Source organism: Sturnus vulgaris, chromosome 2 (assembly GCF_052056855.1).
Source record: "Sturnus vulgaris isolate bStuVul1 chromosome 2, bStuVul1.hap1, whole genome shotgun sequence".
Classification (NCBI taxonomy): Eukaryota; Metazoa; Chordata; class Aves; order Passeriformes; family Sturnidae; genus Sturnus; species Sturnus vulgaris.
The window spans coordinates 63,444,707-63,463,053 of NC_142244.1; the positions used below are offsets into that span (position 1 = coordinate 63,444,707).

At 35.8% G+C, this 18,347-nt stretch overlaps 1 long non-coding RNA gene across 2 annotated transcripts in view; it reads right to left on the reverse strand.

Moving 5' to 3' along the window:
• The window catches only part of LOC148224826 (uncharacterized), a 74,989-nt gene extending 62,851 nt beyond the window's left edge, over positions 1-12,138 (reverse strand). For both annotated transcript variants that reach the window (XR_015801517.1, XR_015801516.1), the window contains exons 1-3: positions 11,958-12,138; positions 8,733-8,797; positions 4,259-4,333 (exon numbers count right to left, since the gene is read on the reverse strand). This is a non-coding gene — a long non-coding RNA (uncharacterized LOC148224826). The remainder of the gene's footprint in view (positions 1-4,258; positions 4,334-8,732; positions 8,798-11,957) is intronic.
• Positions 12,139-18,347: the final 6,209 nt, after the last annotated feature.

An 18,347-nucleotide genomic window follows, 5' to 3' on the forward strand; every position in this document is an offset into this window, starting at 1 on the left:
CAAGAATATTGTAGGAGACCATATCAAAGGTCTTACAAAAGTCCACATAGATAACATCTGTTAAAGACTTCCCTTACTTACAAAAGCAGTTACTTCATTGTACAAGACTCCTAGATTCATCAGACACAATTTGTCCTTGATAAAGCAATACTGACTGTTTCTAATCACCTCTTTGTTTTCCATATGTTTTGACATAACTTCCAGGAGGTTCTGTTCCATTATTTTACTACATATTGAGATGACACTGACAGGTCAGTAATTCCCAGCATCCTTCTTTTAATCTTTCTTAAAAATGGGTGCGATATTTCCTTTCTTCCAGTCACTGAGGCCTTGCTTCTGTAGGATGCATCTACAAATTCTGAGGAAACTGTTTGATGTCATTGTGATGCCAATCTGAATTGTGTTTGAAGGGTCGTGATGATCAGTGTAGGTTCCTTAGGGGCTGGAAGAAAGCAAAGGTCACCCCTGCCTTCAAGAAAGGTAAGTAGGGTCCAGAGAACTACAATTCAGTCAGCTGCACCTACGTCTTGGAAAATGCAATGGAGCAAATAGCCCTGGAAACCTTTTCCAAACGTGTTAAAAGTGACTGGGTTGGACAGCATGGATTTACAATGGAGAAGTCATGCCTGATCAACCTTCACAACAAAAGGACTAGCTCAACTCAGAGGGCAAAGGGGGAGCAGGGGCAGCGAGAGAAGTGGCTGCTGCTTATTCCAACTTTAGTAAGGCTTTCCAGAACTCTCTCCCAAATCACCTTAATTGACAAAATGAGGAAGTATGGATAAGTGGAAAGTAGTGTGCACTGAAGACTGGTGGAACCACTAGGCTCTGAGAGCTGTGGTCAGTGCCATAAAGTCCAGTTGTAAAACATTCTGCAGTGTGTCCCTAGCTCAATTAAATTTGCATGCATGAGACTGGCACATTTATGATAAAATAATTTCTTATCATAAATATTTTAAACACAAATGTCTCCAAGATTCCTTCAGACAGAAAAATACTCGTACCAAGCAAACATCCGTTTGAAACAATGTAGATCTTTATCTATGGTATTTCTCAGACATTCCTTTGAGCCCTTTTTTTTTCAGTTACAACTATCTTTCTAATAGTATGTGAAAATGAAACTTACCCTGAGAGAGACATCAGGCTCAAACTTTAGATTTCCTGTAATTTGAAAATTTGTTTGAAAATAAATATCATTAGAGAGTATGTGTACTTAGAAGTGAGCTTTAAAGTTATGGTTTTTTTGGTTTATCACAAATTGCATAATCCCAAAAGAGGTTTAATGCACATGATGCCACCTCCAGCAGTGTAAATACAGTGTAAATGGTTAATTACACTTACACATGGCTTTCATACATCCTTAAGACCTTCAAAGTAAAATAAAGTTTAATTTTGAAATACAGTGTCAAATATGTAGCTCTGAGTAACCCGGTGAATTGAAAAATTACCCTGTCCACAGCAGTGAGGTTGGAACTAGATGATCTTTAGGTGCCTTCCAACCCAGACCATTCTATGAATATGATTCTATGAAATAAAACAAACCAAAGGCAACTATCTGGGCAACATTCAAGAAAAGCAGAGTTCATGCTGATGCAAAGCAATTGTAAAACATGCTTCATTTAAGCATTTTCCCTTTTTAAGATACAATGAGTCCATAAAATGAGCCAAACACAGTGGTAAGGAAATGCAATGCAATGAACAAGAAGGGTAATACAGCTGAGATGCTAAGTTGATCAAATCATAAAGACTAGTGGAAAGGAGGAAGAAAGACAGAAAAAGAAAAGGGAAGATGATCTGCCTAGGGATTCCATGAACCAATTGTGTAGAACAGCAAATCTAGCAGCTCTGGGCCACTGTCTCTGAGCTCAGCTCTCATTCTTCATTAAGGGATTCTGAGATCCGAGTTTCTGCTGCAAGTAATTGCTATGTATTTCCAAAATTATAACAGCCAGTGCTAATTCTCTCTGTGGTGAAGGTAACTATTGCCCTTGGGCATGGAATGATCTGGGAAATGAGTTATCATTCAAATGCTCAGAAGAGGGGATATGACGCTGGTAGAGAAACACACACTGGCATGTGCAGCAGTCACGGGTAATGCTTCATTTACTTCAATAGCTCTCTTTTCCCCTCCCTCTCCTTCCAAACTTCTTCCCAGTTACTGATTATTGCTGCACTGAGGTGAATTAATGGTGCTTCAAAAAGAAGGGGAAAATGGCATAATAAAAGATCTAGAATGCAAAATATGAAAGAAACATACAGCATTGAAAAAAAATTGCCAAATTAATAAATAAAAAGCATTAACCTATAATATTACCACTTACTCTTCCACTACATCTGTGATTTAAGAGTACTAGCAGCACATAGTACAGTACTTCTTTCAAATGAAAAATATAATTAATTACTAATTTTAAAAAGTGTGTTAAAACACAAAGAGATGAAGATAGGGAAATTAAAAAAAATATATTTTGACATAAGCCCAGTTAAAGTTTACGTTTATAAAATGCTTCTATATCAGGGTGGTATCTCTGGCCTTAGCAGGGGGGTGGAAAATAGATCATGTTAAGCCCAAACCATTCTATGAGTCTATAAATGTTTTCATTTGTGTAATACCTCTTACATACTTAATATTTTATTTGGGGTAAAATAAACACATGGGGGAAATTGAATATATAATGTAAATCAGCCTTGGTGATCAATTTCTTCAAATGACACCTGACTGTCTTTTCATGTGTTCAAATTCATTGAAGTTGGAATTATAATTAGCCATACCTTGTGATATATGAAGAACAGATATATTTTTATGAATTAATTAAACAATTATACTATTGTCACTTGTTCTAGAGCAAAACATGCAATTCAGCTCAGAGTAGCTTCAGACACTGCAAAGTTTATTTTTTAATAGGAATCTAAATAAGACTGGTGACTTGATGTATACATTAGATGCACTCTCATGTCACCACCAACAAAAGGATGTGACACACTGACTGGTCCTTTTGACTGCTTTGAGCTATATACAGAGTAGAGAGGTTGAGTTAAGGAAATCATGCTAAACCCAGTGTAGAGCTAAAAGTCCAGACTTCATATGTGGCAGACATAAATGCCAACATGATCTGCTTTGATCTGCTGATCCTTGCCTACTGGATTGAATTATTTACTAATGTAAATTTAGTCCATAATTTCTGGTACTTTACATTCAAATTCCTGCCATTGATGAGTTTTATATAACAGCAACTCTTCCAACTAAAATTCTTACTATGCATAAATTACCCTTAATTTTTTGCCCCCAAATCAACTGTTTAACATCTCAGATCCATTCTAGAATTTATCTCTGAAGAAACACATTTCTTGATCTTTCTATGTCATCGGGAGCTGAACTCCTTGTCATCCTCTGGATGATACAATGTTCAACTCAGTGTTCTTCATTGGTCCAAACTGGCTTTGACCATCTCTCAGTATGTTCTAGGAGATGTATCCATTTTTCATACTAAATGAAAGCGAATTCATTCCTTAATTTTGACACAATATCCTTGACAGCAGACCCCATCACTGTGGGATGGAATCAGAGAACCTGTGCAGTGGGAGCCAGTACACAGCAGAGAAATACTGTCCCTAGTTTAGACAGATTTGTAAGACTAAACTTTGATTTCCTTGCTCTATTAAATCTTCTACAACTATCAAACTGGATTTGCTGTGTCTGTATACTTCTCTCTAATCTTCTTTGACATAATTCTCTTTCTCTTCATATCTATTCAGTGTTATTCCCCCATCCTTGCTCATGTTGTCACCAACAGGTGGACAAATCAAGTAAACCTCAGAAACATGTTCACTGTAGCAGAAAACAAAAGCATCCACATAAAAAAAAAACAGAAAAGAAAAAAAAGTACATTGAATCGCAGTTTCATTAATGCACCCAGCCTTTAGCTGAGATTTCGGTAGGTAAATGGCCCAAATCAGCCTACAAAGACATTTGAAAATGCATATATATCTTAAGGCTCTGTATGGTATTTGGCTTTAGAACAATTATTGGAGAATTCAATTAATTTTGCAGAGTACTTTATGCTGATCTGTACATGTCATAAAAGAGAACTCCAGGCTAAAATGATGCTGTCTTTTAGCATGAACATAGCAAAGCAAAGCAATGTCTCCTGGGACAATCTCTATTGCTAGCCTTTCTGTAGCAGCTCATGGGATTGGAGGGAAGGCAAAGGTGGGAGGAATTTTGCTGTTAGCACTGAATACCCTTCAACTCTCCAATTACCTTTAAGTAATGGCTCTTGAGTAGCCATTTTGGGGTGGGATCCTTCAGCATAAAGGCAGCTTGTATATGGTCAATCTGAAAAAACAAAGAACTGACATTGATTCATTGGTGCACTGACAAGTTAAAACCAACTGAATTGCTATCAACACTTTGCAATTCAATATTGTAACATTCTGAATTGGAAAAAGTGAAATAACTTTATATAAAATTCCTTTTTGCATTATCTCAGGCAAAGTTCTGAACAACACAGTGCTATTTAAATTATATGAAGAGAGACTTAACCTAAACGAACAAGATTGGTACTTCTAAATTACTAGTTTGGTCCAGTGAATGTAGTGAAGAGGCAGAAGATCTGAGATCTCAGAATAGAGATGTTCTTAAACCTCACTTGTGCCCACAGAGTAAAATATAGAGAAGTCCAAGAGCACCAGTAAATCTGCCTTAACAAATCTATTCTGCAGTTGGATGAAGCCATGTCATGGCAAACAATCAGAACCCAACAATGTCTCTCCCTAAATTAAATTAACAACTTGTTCTTCATTAAAAAAAAAAAAAAAAAAAAAGGAAAAAAGGAAAAAACACTAATGATCAAAAAGATCTGGCTCAATATTTTTGCCTCCTTCTACAAACCTTGTTCATTTCAGTGTGAAGACACAGGAGAAAGGAACATTTTGCTGCATAGTTATCAGCATCTTAATATATGCCTTCGTCCACTCAAGGAATCCATTTAAGTTTTTTGGAAGAATTCAGTTGCCTAAATTTTAGTGTCTAATATCTTCTGAGGTACTCCAAGGAAGTAAAGATGCATATGTAAGGACGACAGATACCACGCTGGACTTATGAGAGAATGGCACCTTTCAGTAACGTCAGCTAGGAGCCAGGAGGACAGCCTACAGCATCTCATGAGCAAAAGCTTATTAATACAGAACTCAAGTGCATAAAGCTATCAAGGTATTTATATCTAGCCTGACTCTGTCAGACACACAGAGCATAATGACATGTCTGATGAGTAGGTCTGAAGGACAGTAAGCATGAAATTGTCTCAAAGAAGGAATTTCCTTCCCATCCTTCTTTCTCCTTCTGAAATAGGCTGTTGGCACTGTTAAATTCTGTTGATATTTAATAAAAGCTAACATCTGTGCCTTGCCTGCCTCCAATTACAGAGCTTCATCCTAGGGCCACTTTGGAACTTCTTATGAGCACTGATGCTTGAAGCACAGCTATAACAAAAGAATGGACTGACAGTTTTTTCTGCCTCTAGCTACCTTTATTTGTTCTTTTTTTATTTTTATCTGCCTTTATTTTCCTTATATTTCAGTTGGCCATCCTAAATGTCCAGCCTGCAGCAATGGCACCCCTGTAGGAGACTGTTTGATCAATCCTCTTTTTATGCAAGGCCTCCCAGGAGCAGAAAATATCAGTGAAGGATGCTTCCATGCCCCAATTACATGCAAAAACACATCACCACAGCTACAAAACTGTCGGATCTGCTGAATTGGCTGGAGAGAATTACAGGGATTCTTTGTCCGTAAGCCATGGTGGATAATGTGAAAGTATGGCTTAGAATTGTTAACAATGAACTCATTATAAGAAAGTTATCTCAGAATTTCTCTATCAAGCTTCTTTAGGGTTAAAATTCACTTCAGATCATGTTCAACATCTGTCAGCAAGAAGCAGAAGCTGGAGAAAAAAGTCTTTCCAACTTTATCCATTCTTACCTCTCTAAGAGTCTTGTAGAACCGCTAGATGACTAAGAATAACTGATTTAGAACTTCACGTTTAGGAAGAAGACAATATGAAATAAGAAAATAGAGGAAGGAAGAGAAAATATAAAAGGAAAATAAAACAGCTCAACTGACATCTGAGTTATATTCAACCAGGCATGCTTTCTCTATCTAGCAAGTATTTCCTACTCACTTAAATTCAAATTTTTCTTGATTTTTCAGGCTCTAAATATTCCAGTTTTTCTGCTGTGCAAATGTTGGCCTTTCCTGAGTCATCACTGTTAGTGATGATCATTCGTATAGATCAGTATTAAATTAGATTTTATGTAAACAAAACACTGAGGCCTATTTTGCTACATAATCAACTATGGCTATAACATAGAATTTCTTAAAAGAGTTACACATTAAAGCAGTCAATATATGTATCTAATTCCATACCATTTATGTGAAATTTTTTTATATATTGTCTATATATTCACGTGTACTATGCTTTTTTTTGCAGACATTATGTAGGAACTAGTAAAGTTGGTGCAAACAAAAATGAACTTTGGTAGATAAGTTTCTGAAGTTATGTTGGACTCCATTAACCTAAACTAAAGAACTTGGTGTTTCTCAATTTTTTCCATAGTATCCATGACATGATGGTCACAATGCTGTGAAAATTCACATTTTAAAAATAAGGCCTTTCCAAGGTATCCAGGCAGAAAAAAATGGTAGTATATTTGGCAATTCTGTATATTTGGCAATTTTGAAATTTTTGGATTTGACTTCTATTCCATAAACTGGCATGTACAATATCAAGAAGCATTGTTGATCCAGCTAGAAATGTATATATAATTTTCTGTGCAAACATACAGATAACTGCAATTTTTTTCTGCTGTACTGCAAAATGTTACTCTGGGGAGATGTCTAATATTCCCATCACACTAGTCCAAGCCAGGCTTAATACAAGTTATTGCAACCAAGAGAAATAGGCTACTTGCACGCCAAGAATTCAAGTTAGATACAACACTCTGTGAAACACATCAGATTTTTCCCCTTTTCCCCTAAGGACCTCCAGGTTATTCAGCAAATGGAGCTGAACCACTCTACCATTTTTCAGTCAGTGTGAAATAGGCCTTAAATGGAAAAGCAGTTGGGCTGTGACACACTACTTCAGACACTGATTTGTCATCCAGCTCAATGAAATGCTTTACTGAAGAGCACTGAAAAAGTAAATTTCTTTTTATATTCATATCTGCAATTAATTACAGATTCAGTCTCACCACCAAAAAAAAGCCCAGAACAGACAATCACTACTGATGAGCACTGGGTCAAAGAAAAACTGAGCACACACTACATCTCTATTATTCTCTTTAATTGAACTTATTCTTAATAGCAACAAATAAAACCTCCTTTCTCTGCTCATAAAAAGCACTTATGTCTGCATCTTCAAACCCTAGTTTCACTCAGGACTCATAAGTAGGTCCATTTTCATAAATATGAAGTTGATTATAATATAATTTATATATATATTTGAGTAATTATTATCATTTTTATAACCTAGACACACTCTTATAAAAGTCAGAACCATAGAATAACTGTAAAGAACCAGTAGAGGTTTTTCTCATTATTATTTTTTCATTTAATACAACACCAAGTCATTAATTTTAACCCTTTTTAAATCACCAATTCTTCCTCATAAAATATGGCTTCCTAATATAAAGGATGAGCTGGACTCACAAAACCTTTTCTATATCTAAAATGTCAGAAGGTAGGTCCATTTTTTGAAAAGTTGTAAGGCTAGAAATTAGAGCTCTATGCCACTGGAAAGGATCAGTTTCCCAGTTTCTAACTTTGGAGTATCCCAAGATACTGGATGTTAATGTCATGACATTTTAGATACAGAGAAACTCTTTTAAGCTATATTTAGAGATTTCAAAGGCTCCCTCTGTAACCTTCACACAAGTGGATCCACAGTAAACAGGGAATCTAACTTTCCCTTAACAGTATGAGATAATCCATAAACATACTTTAATGCTTTGACACGTACCCAAAATAGTTCATTTCTAACATATGTGGCATGTACAGAAAGTATGACGATATGATTATACATTAAAGGCTTTTCCACTATAAATGTAGGTCAACAAAAAAAATAAAACTGATAGCAAAACCTATCAGAAAAGGTAGCTTAAAGTGAAAATTTTCAGTTCAGGCTTAGAGTACTCAAGAAGTCAGCTTTTTTAGTTATTTATTTATTTCCTTTATTTATTTACCACAGAGTTAATATTTCTCTTTAAAGTTGTAGATTATTCATTTCAGAGAAACTATACAGACTTTAATATGGCATTTGTCCCCACCCTCCCAGAAACTTTCATGGTCCTTACTTCGGCACCAGAGGTTCTGCACAAAAAAAAAAACCCATAACTATTGATGAGGAAACACAACAGTTTGTATAAAATTTTGTATTGTCTTCTGCTGTATAGCTGTGTATTTATTCAACAGAATATCTTAAACTGAATTGAGAAATACACATGATTTTAGAAAGTGGATAGACAGGACCCTTGGGCATTTCATTTCATGTATAAATTTATTTCTAAAGTCCACTAGTGTTGGATTTTATTTGATAGATATTCTTCATCATCTTCATGCAACTCATATAGTACCTCTCACCTAATTAACAAATAGGCTCCACCCACAAAGAATAAAATCTAGCAAAATAAGAAAAGCCTAATAGTTATTTTGGTTACCAGTATTTGTAAGGGTATTACATTTAAGTCAGATTCTCCTGTATTCTTCTCCTTGTTCCTGGATGATCATTTATTCATTTTTCAGGCTAGAAAGAAAAAAATGCAATCTTACATATTTCCCTTAGACTAATGTTATTTCTGTGTGACAAATTCCCACCACAAATCTCTTAAGATTTTTTGAACAGTTCTTTATGAATTAAAGAATAAACTATTGTCAAATACCCCACTCTGTTACCTGATATGCAAAGCCGTGGTGAATTTTCATTAGTTTGAAAGAACATATCAAGCATGTTTTATGTCTTCCTTTTCCTCGACAAGTATTATAGAGTCATCAATATAGAAGCCTATCATAAGATACATGTTACATTACAAATGTTATTACTCAGCAGAATGCTTAAAATCTAGGAAGCAGACCTCCCAGAAATTCAGCAATTTAGAGATAGTCTTAAAAAGCAAAAGTAGATGTTCACGCACAACCAGTTTTCCTATAAATGAGGTTAATTCGTGTTAGCAAACTGTCAAAGAACCTGTCATATTCCATTGTCTTTTGAAATATAAAAAAGTTTAAAAGATTACAAGTCTGAAATAATACCCCAAAGGAATCCTGGGCAATGAAGAAATTCAGCTGATTTTTATCTTCATATTTTTAAATTACATTTACATCTGATTTTAAGGAGTAATTTTTTTTCTTGATTGTACATATTGAAGAACCATGTTCTATATTTTTATTTTCATAATTTTCTCTTTAAAATTGCTGTAATAATAGCAGTAGTTCTGTGGAACTATTTCACCCTGTACAAATGCAAGATCAAATGTTTCACTCTAGTACAAACTTGAAGAGTAAGTTGGTGCTTTTTGTTCTGCGTAATTTTAATGGAAAAAAAAGGTAGAATTCCACACATCTGTGAAAACAAATACGTTGTGCAACTAGTAATAAGTGTTAGTTAAGTCTTTAGAAAACCAATATGTACTGGAGGTGTTCAAAAAAGAAGGTTGTAGCTACCACAGGGCTAATAAAATTGATACTTTTTTAAAAAAAAAGTTTAAAATATAAACTTCTAAAAAAATTAGGAGAAGTTGGTAATTAAAAATACATTAGGAGTAATTCCAGAGAAATAAGAGAAATAACATGGAAGAACAGTTATAAAAGAGCTTAAAAGTCCACATTCCCAATTTACTAGGAAATGCCATACTTGGTGTGATAACATGGAATTAAATGTATCTTAATATGAAATAAATTGTGGCTTCACATTGCTTTCCACACGGTTTTCAGAATAATTACTTTGATTTCCTAGAACTTGCGTGAGCACAGAGACAGACAGCAAATAGTGAAATATGTACCTGTTCTCTTAGTTTAACAAAAATATTCAGCAAACAGGTTAAATTTTATAACCATGTTGCCTTATGGCAGATAGATATATATTTACTACGCAAAGTATAAGAAATAGACAGTTTAGCCTATTTTTTCTTCCCCTTTTTTTTCAGCAAAAAATATGCTCTGTTAAATGCTTGATGTTATTATAACATGCTGTTTAAATACTTGCACACTTTTTCACTAAAAGACTTCACAATTGCTTCCTTGTAAGTAACCTCTGAATACACCAAATGCATGCTAAAATCATTTATATTTGTTTTTTTATCACTGAAAGCAAACAGATATCTTTACTGTGTAAAGTTAATGAATCCAAGTAATGAGTCTCCAGTACATGGGTGGAGATATAGGGGAAAATAACATCGAATTCAGATATTACCAAGTAGAATAAATTGTCTTAACATGCCTTTGGACTACCTTTTCTCTGACAGCTATATTAACCAATAGTTTAGTTTAGTTCTAGTTTTTCAAAGAGGCATTTGAAAAGCTTAATAAGTACAGTGTCCTTTCAAGGCTGAGTCTTCTCATGCATCAAGCACAAGAAAAGTCTCCAAAAATCACTGTCTACTGGTTAGCATTCATTAGTGACATTTACAATTTCACATGTCCAGGCCTGATTCTTATAATTTCCTACAAGGTTCAAGTAACTTGAACTCTTATTGATTAAAGACCATTCAACATTTTTCAGGAATCAGACAGGGACAAGGACATGCAAGCACATGAACCATGTATCTAGACAAAGAAATTGAACCAGTGAAAACTGTGAATTTAAAATATTGTAGTCATGTCTGCAGAGCTCTTACATGTAGGATTGTTTTTCTGAATTAAGTGTGTTTAAACATGTGCATACATACACACATACACATGCACATGAATAGCAATATCCAGATAGCTTGGAAGGGGATTAGGATCTGGAATAGGACACTTCACACAGGTCTTTGTATTGACTTGCTTCAGCTTACTCTGCCACTATTATTAGAGCAATATATCTAAAAATTCTTCAATGAACACAGGTCTTTATGATGCAGCAATGTTTCTGGAATATTGTGGAGATGTCACTAACATGAAAAAAAATGCTAAGTATTAATCCTTTGGTGTAGTTTCTATTGAAAAATATAGCCTCTGAAATAAAGTTTTAAGACGTTGAAGATGAAAAATATTTATTGGATGAATAAATTCACATTTATCTCTTATTGAGCTTATATTGGGACATATCCTTTCCTTTTTCCAAAGTATTTATATCTATTTACAAACTAAAAGTTGAAATGAGTGTATCCCTTTCTGTGTACATAAATGCATACTGTCCACAGATACAGACTTATCCCCTAGAAAATATTTTCTCTAAAGAAGTTTTGTTTCCATTCATTTTATTAAGAGTAAAAGCAGAAGTATTTAAATATCCATTTTTTGTTTTCCTTCATTATTGTTTTGCAAACTGCTAATTAGAAAAGATACTTCACACAAATGATTAGCTCTTATATCTGCTTTAACACTTGAAAGGTTACAGCAATAGGAAAAGGAAGAACTTTAATTAAAGAATGAATTATTCAATACTCCATTTTAATTGATGTAGCCTTCTGCTATTATTTTGTGTGTTTATAGATATTTTATGTGATTCAGTAATCAAGATCACACACAAAAAGGAGTCTTTAAATACTAAGGCTAAAGAATGAAGGGTGCTGATCACATTCAGCCATTTAAGTTCAAGAATCATGTGAAGTATGGTTTCCATGACAACAAGTCACTAATTGCTAACAGAAAATAAAATAAAAATCAACCTTGACGGAATTTGGCAGTGACATGGAAGATGAAAAACCTTCCAAATAATTATATGACAATTTTCATATATGATGAAGAAAAACAAGCAACCCCACCTTCTGAGACATGGTGAAACCACTCAGAGTTCCAGGGCTATTTCGGATTTGGGGGAGCTGGCTGAATGCAGTAGTCACTGTGCATTACACTTGGTAGTCAACACCTATCTTCAGTAACAGATAAGAAGAGATGTTTGTGATGAGGTGATGAAGGATTTTTGTGTCCTTGGGCTACACATCAACACAGGAAAATGCTGTGGAAAATGTATCAAGTAAAGAAATGACACAAAACCCAAAATTTTAGCATTAATTCACAGGGTAAAAAGAAAAACAAATTAAAGGAGAGCAGAGGGGGAAGAAAGGAGCTATAGTCATACATACCACCCATGCTAACTTATTAGTAAGTGTTTCAGACACCTCCAGCTTGCAGACAGAAAGAGTCTTTTGAGACTAGGAAAACTACTTGGGAAGTACAGTGATGCCATTCAAAACTTACTGACTTATGAACTGCTGCATATCATTTGTAAAAATTGCTTCAGTGTGAGTTACCTTTCACCAGCTCTGTAAGTCGACTCACTGGGTCACTAGGAGTGAACAAGAACATTTTGATAAATTCAGTTTCCATGACAATGAATTAGCCATAGAAATGGGGAGGTGTTGAAAGATCTGTGTTCTGTAGAATACTCTTCAAATGTTTGCCTGTTTTCATTTTTAGCCATTTAGTTCTCATGGCTCTGTTCCAGGACTCTAATTCACCAGTAGCTGGTTTTCCTCCACAGATTAGAGGAGCAATTCATCAGTGAATGTTTCACTCAGTGGCCCCATCTAATGTAAGAAAATATATAAATGAATTTTTCCAATTATGTTTTTTGTTTGTTTTGAAAGAATGCAGCAGTGTCTTGTTGTTCCACTCTAACCAAGCTACAGAATACTTAATCTTTCCTATTTATTGCCCACTGCTGTACTTCGGAGTACAATTGTAACTTGAAAGACATTGGGAGTTTGTTCTAAATGACCACGAGCCCCCAAAACAAAACAGAATAAAACAAAACAGTTTTGGACTTTGCTTTAAAAGAAACAAGCCAATAAAAGTATGTCCTATTCAAAGCCTGCTATAGCCTACATTAATGGGAATTGCTGAGAAACAGACCTCCGAAAACAAATGGTATTTATTTTTGATAGAAGTGCTTAAAGTTATTTTTCATTTGTCTGCCTTTTGAAAAGCCAAGCCAGTGGGACATTTGTTAGTGTCAGAACTAAAATCTACTCAAATCCAGGAATGTCGTTCAGCTGTTTCCAGTGGGTCCTGAGTGAGAGCCTTGTACTAATGAGATTGAGAGGGAAATTGTTTAACCATTCATGAAACATGCGTATATTTCAGAACACAAAGTAGCAGGGAATCAGAAGAGCTGTTTCCATGGCTATTGGGATAGGTGGGTTTCCATCCAGAGACAACTGAGAGAAATTTGACTCTTTCAGAAAGTAAACCTGTTCTTAGTACCTCCAGCAATATGCTCCCCATTGCCATAAATAAAAACTGAAAGGACTGTGAACGTTGTTTCTGCTGTCTCTGCTGAATGGTATTGTTTCATGTGCTCCACAAGAAATGGAAGGGTTTTTCAACAAGCTGTTAGCGTCTGTGACAGCCCAGCATGGGCAAAAATGTCTGAATGATTTTCAAAAGAAATAAAATGTTACTAGCAGAAAAATAAATAAAAGTAAAGGAAAACAACAACAGAAAACCCCAAACCAACCAACCAAACAAAAAAATAGGCAAAAGAAAAACACAACAAAGGAAGCTACTACACAGAAAAGATAAAAATCAAGGAAGAAGAAGGGGGAAAAAGAGGGAAGAAAAAGAGGAGGATGGCAGCAGACAAGTTCACAGGAAGAGGAAAAGAATAGTTAATTTAGACAGAGGAGAGGAGAGGCAAGGAGAGGAAGTGTCACTTTTGTATGTACATCTGCAAAGCTGTTTCATGTTTATGCCAGTAAGAGACCGATTCCTATTCACTGATGTACACATATAGATATATCTTATATAATATTTGCATATTTTCACTCACAGCCCTTAACTCATAGACTCAAAGAGGGAAAAGAAAGGTTAGTACTGAGTGACAAAGAAGATCCAAGGGTTGGAACACCTCCCCTATGAGAACAGGCTGAGAGGGCTGGGGCTGTTAAACCTGAGAAAGAGAAGACTTCAGAGAGATCTCACCACAGCCTTCCAGCCCCCTTAAGGGGCTCATGAAACGGAGGGAGAAGGATTTTTTCTACAGGCAAACAGTGAGAGGACAAGGATCAACGATTTTAAGCTGCCAAAGAGTGGGTTTCAATTAAATGTTAGGGAGAAATTCTTTACTCAGAGGGTGATGAGGCACTGGAACAGGTTGTCCCGAGAAGATATGAATGCCCTATCCATGGAAGTGTTCAAGGCCAGGTTGGATGGGACCCTGAGCAGCCGGGTGTCTTGTGTGACATGCCTGCCTATGGCAGCAGATTTGGGAGTAGGTGATCTTTAAGGTTCCTTTCAACACAAGACATTCTATGATTTTATGATTTAAAGATGTTTTAAGTGAGAGGAATCTATTCCATGCTAAAAAACTTCTAATTGAAATGATAATTTTCCAAAATGCAAATGCCATTGATACTAGCATATTATTAATATATTGCAGAGTGGAAATCAAAATAAATGTTTTACTCAATGAGATCTAGTTCTTCTGAAGCAGAAAAATAAGAGCAAGAAAAGATTAGTCCAGGCTGGTTGATACTCAGGAGCCCTGAGTCTCAGTCTTGATTTAAAACAGTGGGAGGGAGTTGCCATCAGGCACCAGAGTGCACATGGACAAGAATAAGCATAATGGCTTCTTTGGTTTACCTGCCACGTGGAATTGTTTCAGCATTCTTAATGCAAATGTGAGTGAGGTGTGTTAATAGCTGCACACTTCACTCCTGGAGCCGAGGAGGAACGCGTGCCGCTAGCAGGCGTTGAGGTCCCATTGATATTAATGGTGGGAAATGGCTCAGCCTGCTGCTCTCAGTGAAGCACAGTGCAAAGCCCACTGCGAGAGACAGATGTCAGGGGCTTCTTCACTCCATCCATGACCTTCAGTTGGCACAGACACTGTGGCACATCTCGTCTTGTTAACATTTTAACAGGTGAGAGATGGATAAACAACAGTTCTCTCAGACCTGTAGATTGCTAATAAGTGTCACAAAATACACACCAGAGCTCAGGTGCAGATCATTAAAAAGGAAGCAGGAATGTGAGAAATAATGACACGTCAATCTACCTCAAATCAAGTTTGACACCCCCGTGATACTAGTTAGCACCGTGCTCGGGGAGTTTTGCCTTCTGTTCTTTCAAACTTGAACCAGGAGCACAGCACTGGAACTTATTTCCAGATGCTTTTGGTTAAACTTTGAGCCCCTGCTCAAATTAAGGAAAAAAAGAAGAACATTCAAAATTTCTTTTTTTTTTCTAATAAAGGTTTAAGTGATCTAGTCAAGCACTGTGAACTTTAACTAATAGTTTCATGCTACAGTAATGGCACCTATTATTTGAATTCATTTCCCATACTGACAGCACAACTCAGGCATACTGCAGACTATGACATTTTAAGAGACTGGTGATTTTCAGTCGTGCTTTTTACAGTACAGTTGTATGAACTGCAGACTGGAATACATACACATCTCTGTGTAGAATACAGTTCATGCTACTTTTTCTTTTGCTGCTATATATATATGTATAAAAATATCTATTTTTAAAAATTAAGTATGCTCAGGATATGTGTGTTTCCCATGCTAAATTGGATCAAAAGGAGGAAATACTTGAGATATAGCACAAACCTTCAAAAGCTTTCATTGCCTCAGTCAAGCCCACGCTGTTCTAGTCTTTATCAGTATCACTGAATTTTATAATTCAACAATATAAAGCACAGAAAGTAGGAAATGCAATGTATGGAGCAGAAATTTAGTCAAACATATATTTTTAAAGGATCATCCATGTCTCATAGCTGACACATACTTACTCACTCAATTTGTATGTTTATATTTTATACATAAAAAATATTTTATACATAAAAAACAAGTCACCAACATTCCCCTCCAATGCAGTACAAACAGACATATAATCACAATTTGGAAAGCTGTACCTATGGATAGAAAGACACTTATTCTTTGCCTCTGCTTATTCAGTGCAACTTAAGGTGCAAAAAATCACAAATTGGTCATAGACAAGTAAGAGAAAATTGTGGCAGGAAACAATTCATGCTTCTTCACTCATTTAAACTCACAAGTTCTTAGCTGGAAACTTCATTTCAAACTAGGACAAGGTTAGGAAAAGAAGTCCAAAATTTTTCTGGGTTCCCCACATGGCTTAAGATTCCAGTACTGTGTAAGGCAAAACTTGGCTCCAGTATGTGTTATTCTGATGCTACATTATGCCCTGGCAAGACCACTTCACCATGATGTATTCACTTAGAGTTAATTTCACTTAAGGGATAAAACCTGCAAATGAAAAGTTGATGGCTTGTTTCTCCTGAACTTAAGATATGGAAGCATGTTAATACTCAAGTAGTACTACCAACTTGAAGCTGACCTAGAAACCAAACCACAGACATAATTTATAATCACAGAACAGAGACCAAAGTAGCTCTTTGGAATGACCAATCTATGTATTCTGCAATCAGTCTCTTTCCTTTTTAATGAGTTTTGGGGAAAATAAAACCCATACATTTTTAAAAACATAATATTTTCTTTTAAAATGCACATTTGCAGGCAGTGTGATATTAGTAATATCTCCATGTATCAGAAGGTGAATTGATATTTTTCATCTGTGCTATTTCCAGTCATGTTATGGAAATAAATTAGAAAATGTGAATATATTTTCCCCCTTTCTGTCATGTCTATTACAAACTCCTGTATATACTCTTCAACAGTTGTGGGTGAGCTGTTTTTTTTTTTTTAATTTGTGTGGTTGATTGGTTTTGTTGTTGTTGTTGTTGTTGTTGTTGTTGTTGTTGTTTTGAGAATTAGGGGAATTTCCTGAGAAATACAAATGAAACCATTACTAGATCTGTCTTTACAGAAATCTTGTCAGTGTTCAAAGTCAGTAAAACCTAACTCCAATAACTGGTATTAGGTTCTCAATAGTGCTGAGGTCAAAAGCTGCTCTTGTGCTATAGTTTAAGCACTGCCGCAGACCCATACTAGTCTTGAACATGGGATCAAAGAGATAAAAGCAGAGTAACAGCATCACTTTTACTTTATATTCCACCACTCTAAGGATCTTTACATAAATTCGATTCTCAGTGACATTTTGCCATTGATATCTTTTGCATCAGTGTTTTTTCAGGAACCTCCTCCAAGGAAGATGACATGAGAATTAGTTAAGAGAATGTGTGTCTACTGCATGAAAGACTGTGGGTTGTTTACCCACCACCTCTACTAAAGATTTGTAATCAATCTGCTGGAAGAAAGATCTCTATATCCTATTGACTGAATATTTCTGCGTAAACAAGTATAAAATGCAATTTTTTTTAAATTTAAATATAGTAAAACAGTACCAATCAAGGTACAGTCCTCAACTGGGAGAATTCAATGGCAAAACTAACATATTACAACAGACATTGATCTAACCAAACTGATTAAATGTCTACCACAACATATTACAAGCCATATTTTGAAGTGTGTGGGTGACTCATTGTAACTTTTTGTCCAGAGCTGCAAGATGTACATATTTTTTTTCCCAAAGCTCAGCATATTCGCTGCTGAACTCTTCAGAAATCTGGCTATTTTTTTGGTGAGATAAATAAAAGATGAGTTCTCTTTAAAAAGTATTTCTTACATACCATAATAAAAAAAAAGTATCAGAACTTGTGCTTTTCATTGCTTCCAATCTTGTGTAGATGGCTAGGAAACTAAATAACAGTACCGAAGTCAATATAAGCTGTTGACAAGCCTAAAAAATAACTTTTTATGAAAAACGCTGATGTTCAACTACTTACTTTTTGCTGTGCTTTAGAAAGGAACTGGAACTTAAAAAAAAAAAAGGTCATAAAATATACAGAAAATTGTCTGGAATGCTGCCCAGCAGAAAAGGACTTGGAGGTGCTGGTCAACATTCAATTGGACATGAGCCAGAGGTGTGCCCAGGTGGCCAAGAAGTCCAATGGCATCCTGGCCTGTATCAGCAATAGTGTGGCCAGCAGGAGCAGGGCAGTGATTGTCCACCTGTACTTGGCACTGCTGAGGCCACACCTCAAGTCCTGTGCTCAGTTCTGGACCCTCAATTCAGGAAGGACATTGAGGGGCTGGAGCAAGTCCAGAGAAGGAACATGAAGCTGGTAAAGGGTCTAGAGAGGGAGTCCTGTGGGGAGCAGCTGAGGGAGCTGGAGTTGTTTAACCTGGAGAAAATGAGGCTCAGTGGAGACCTTATCTTTCTCTACA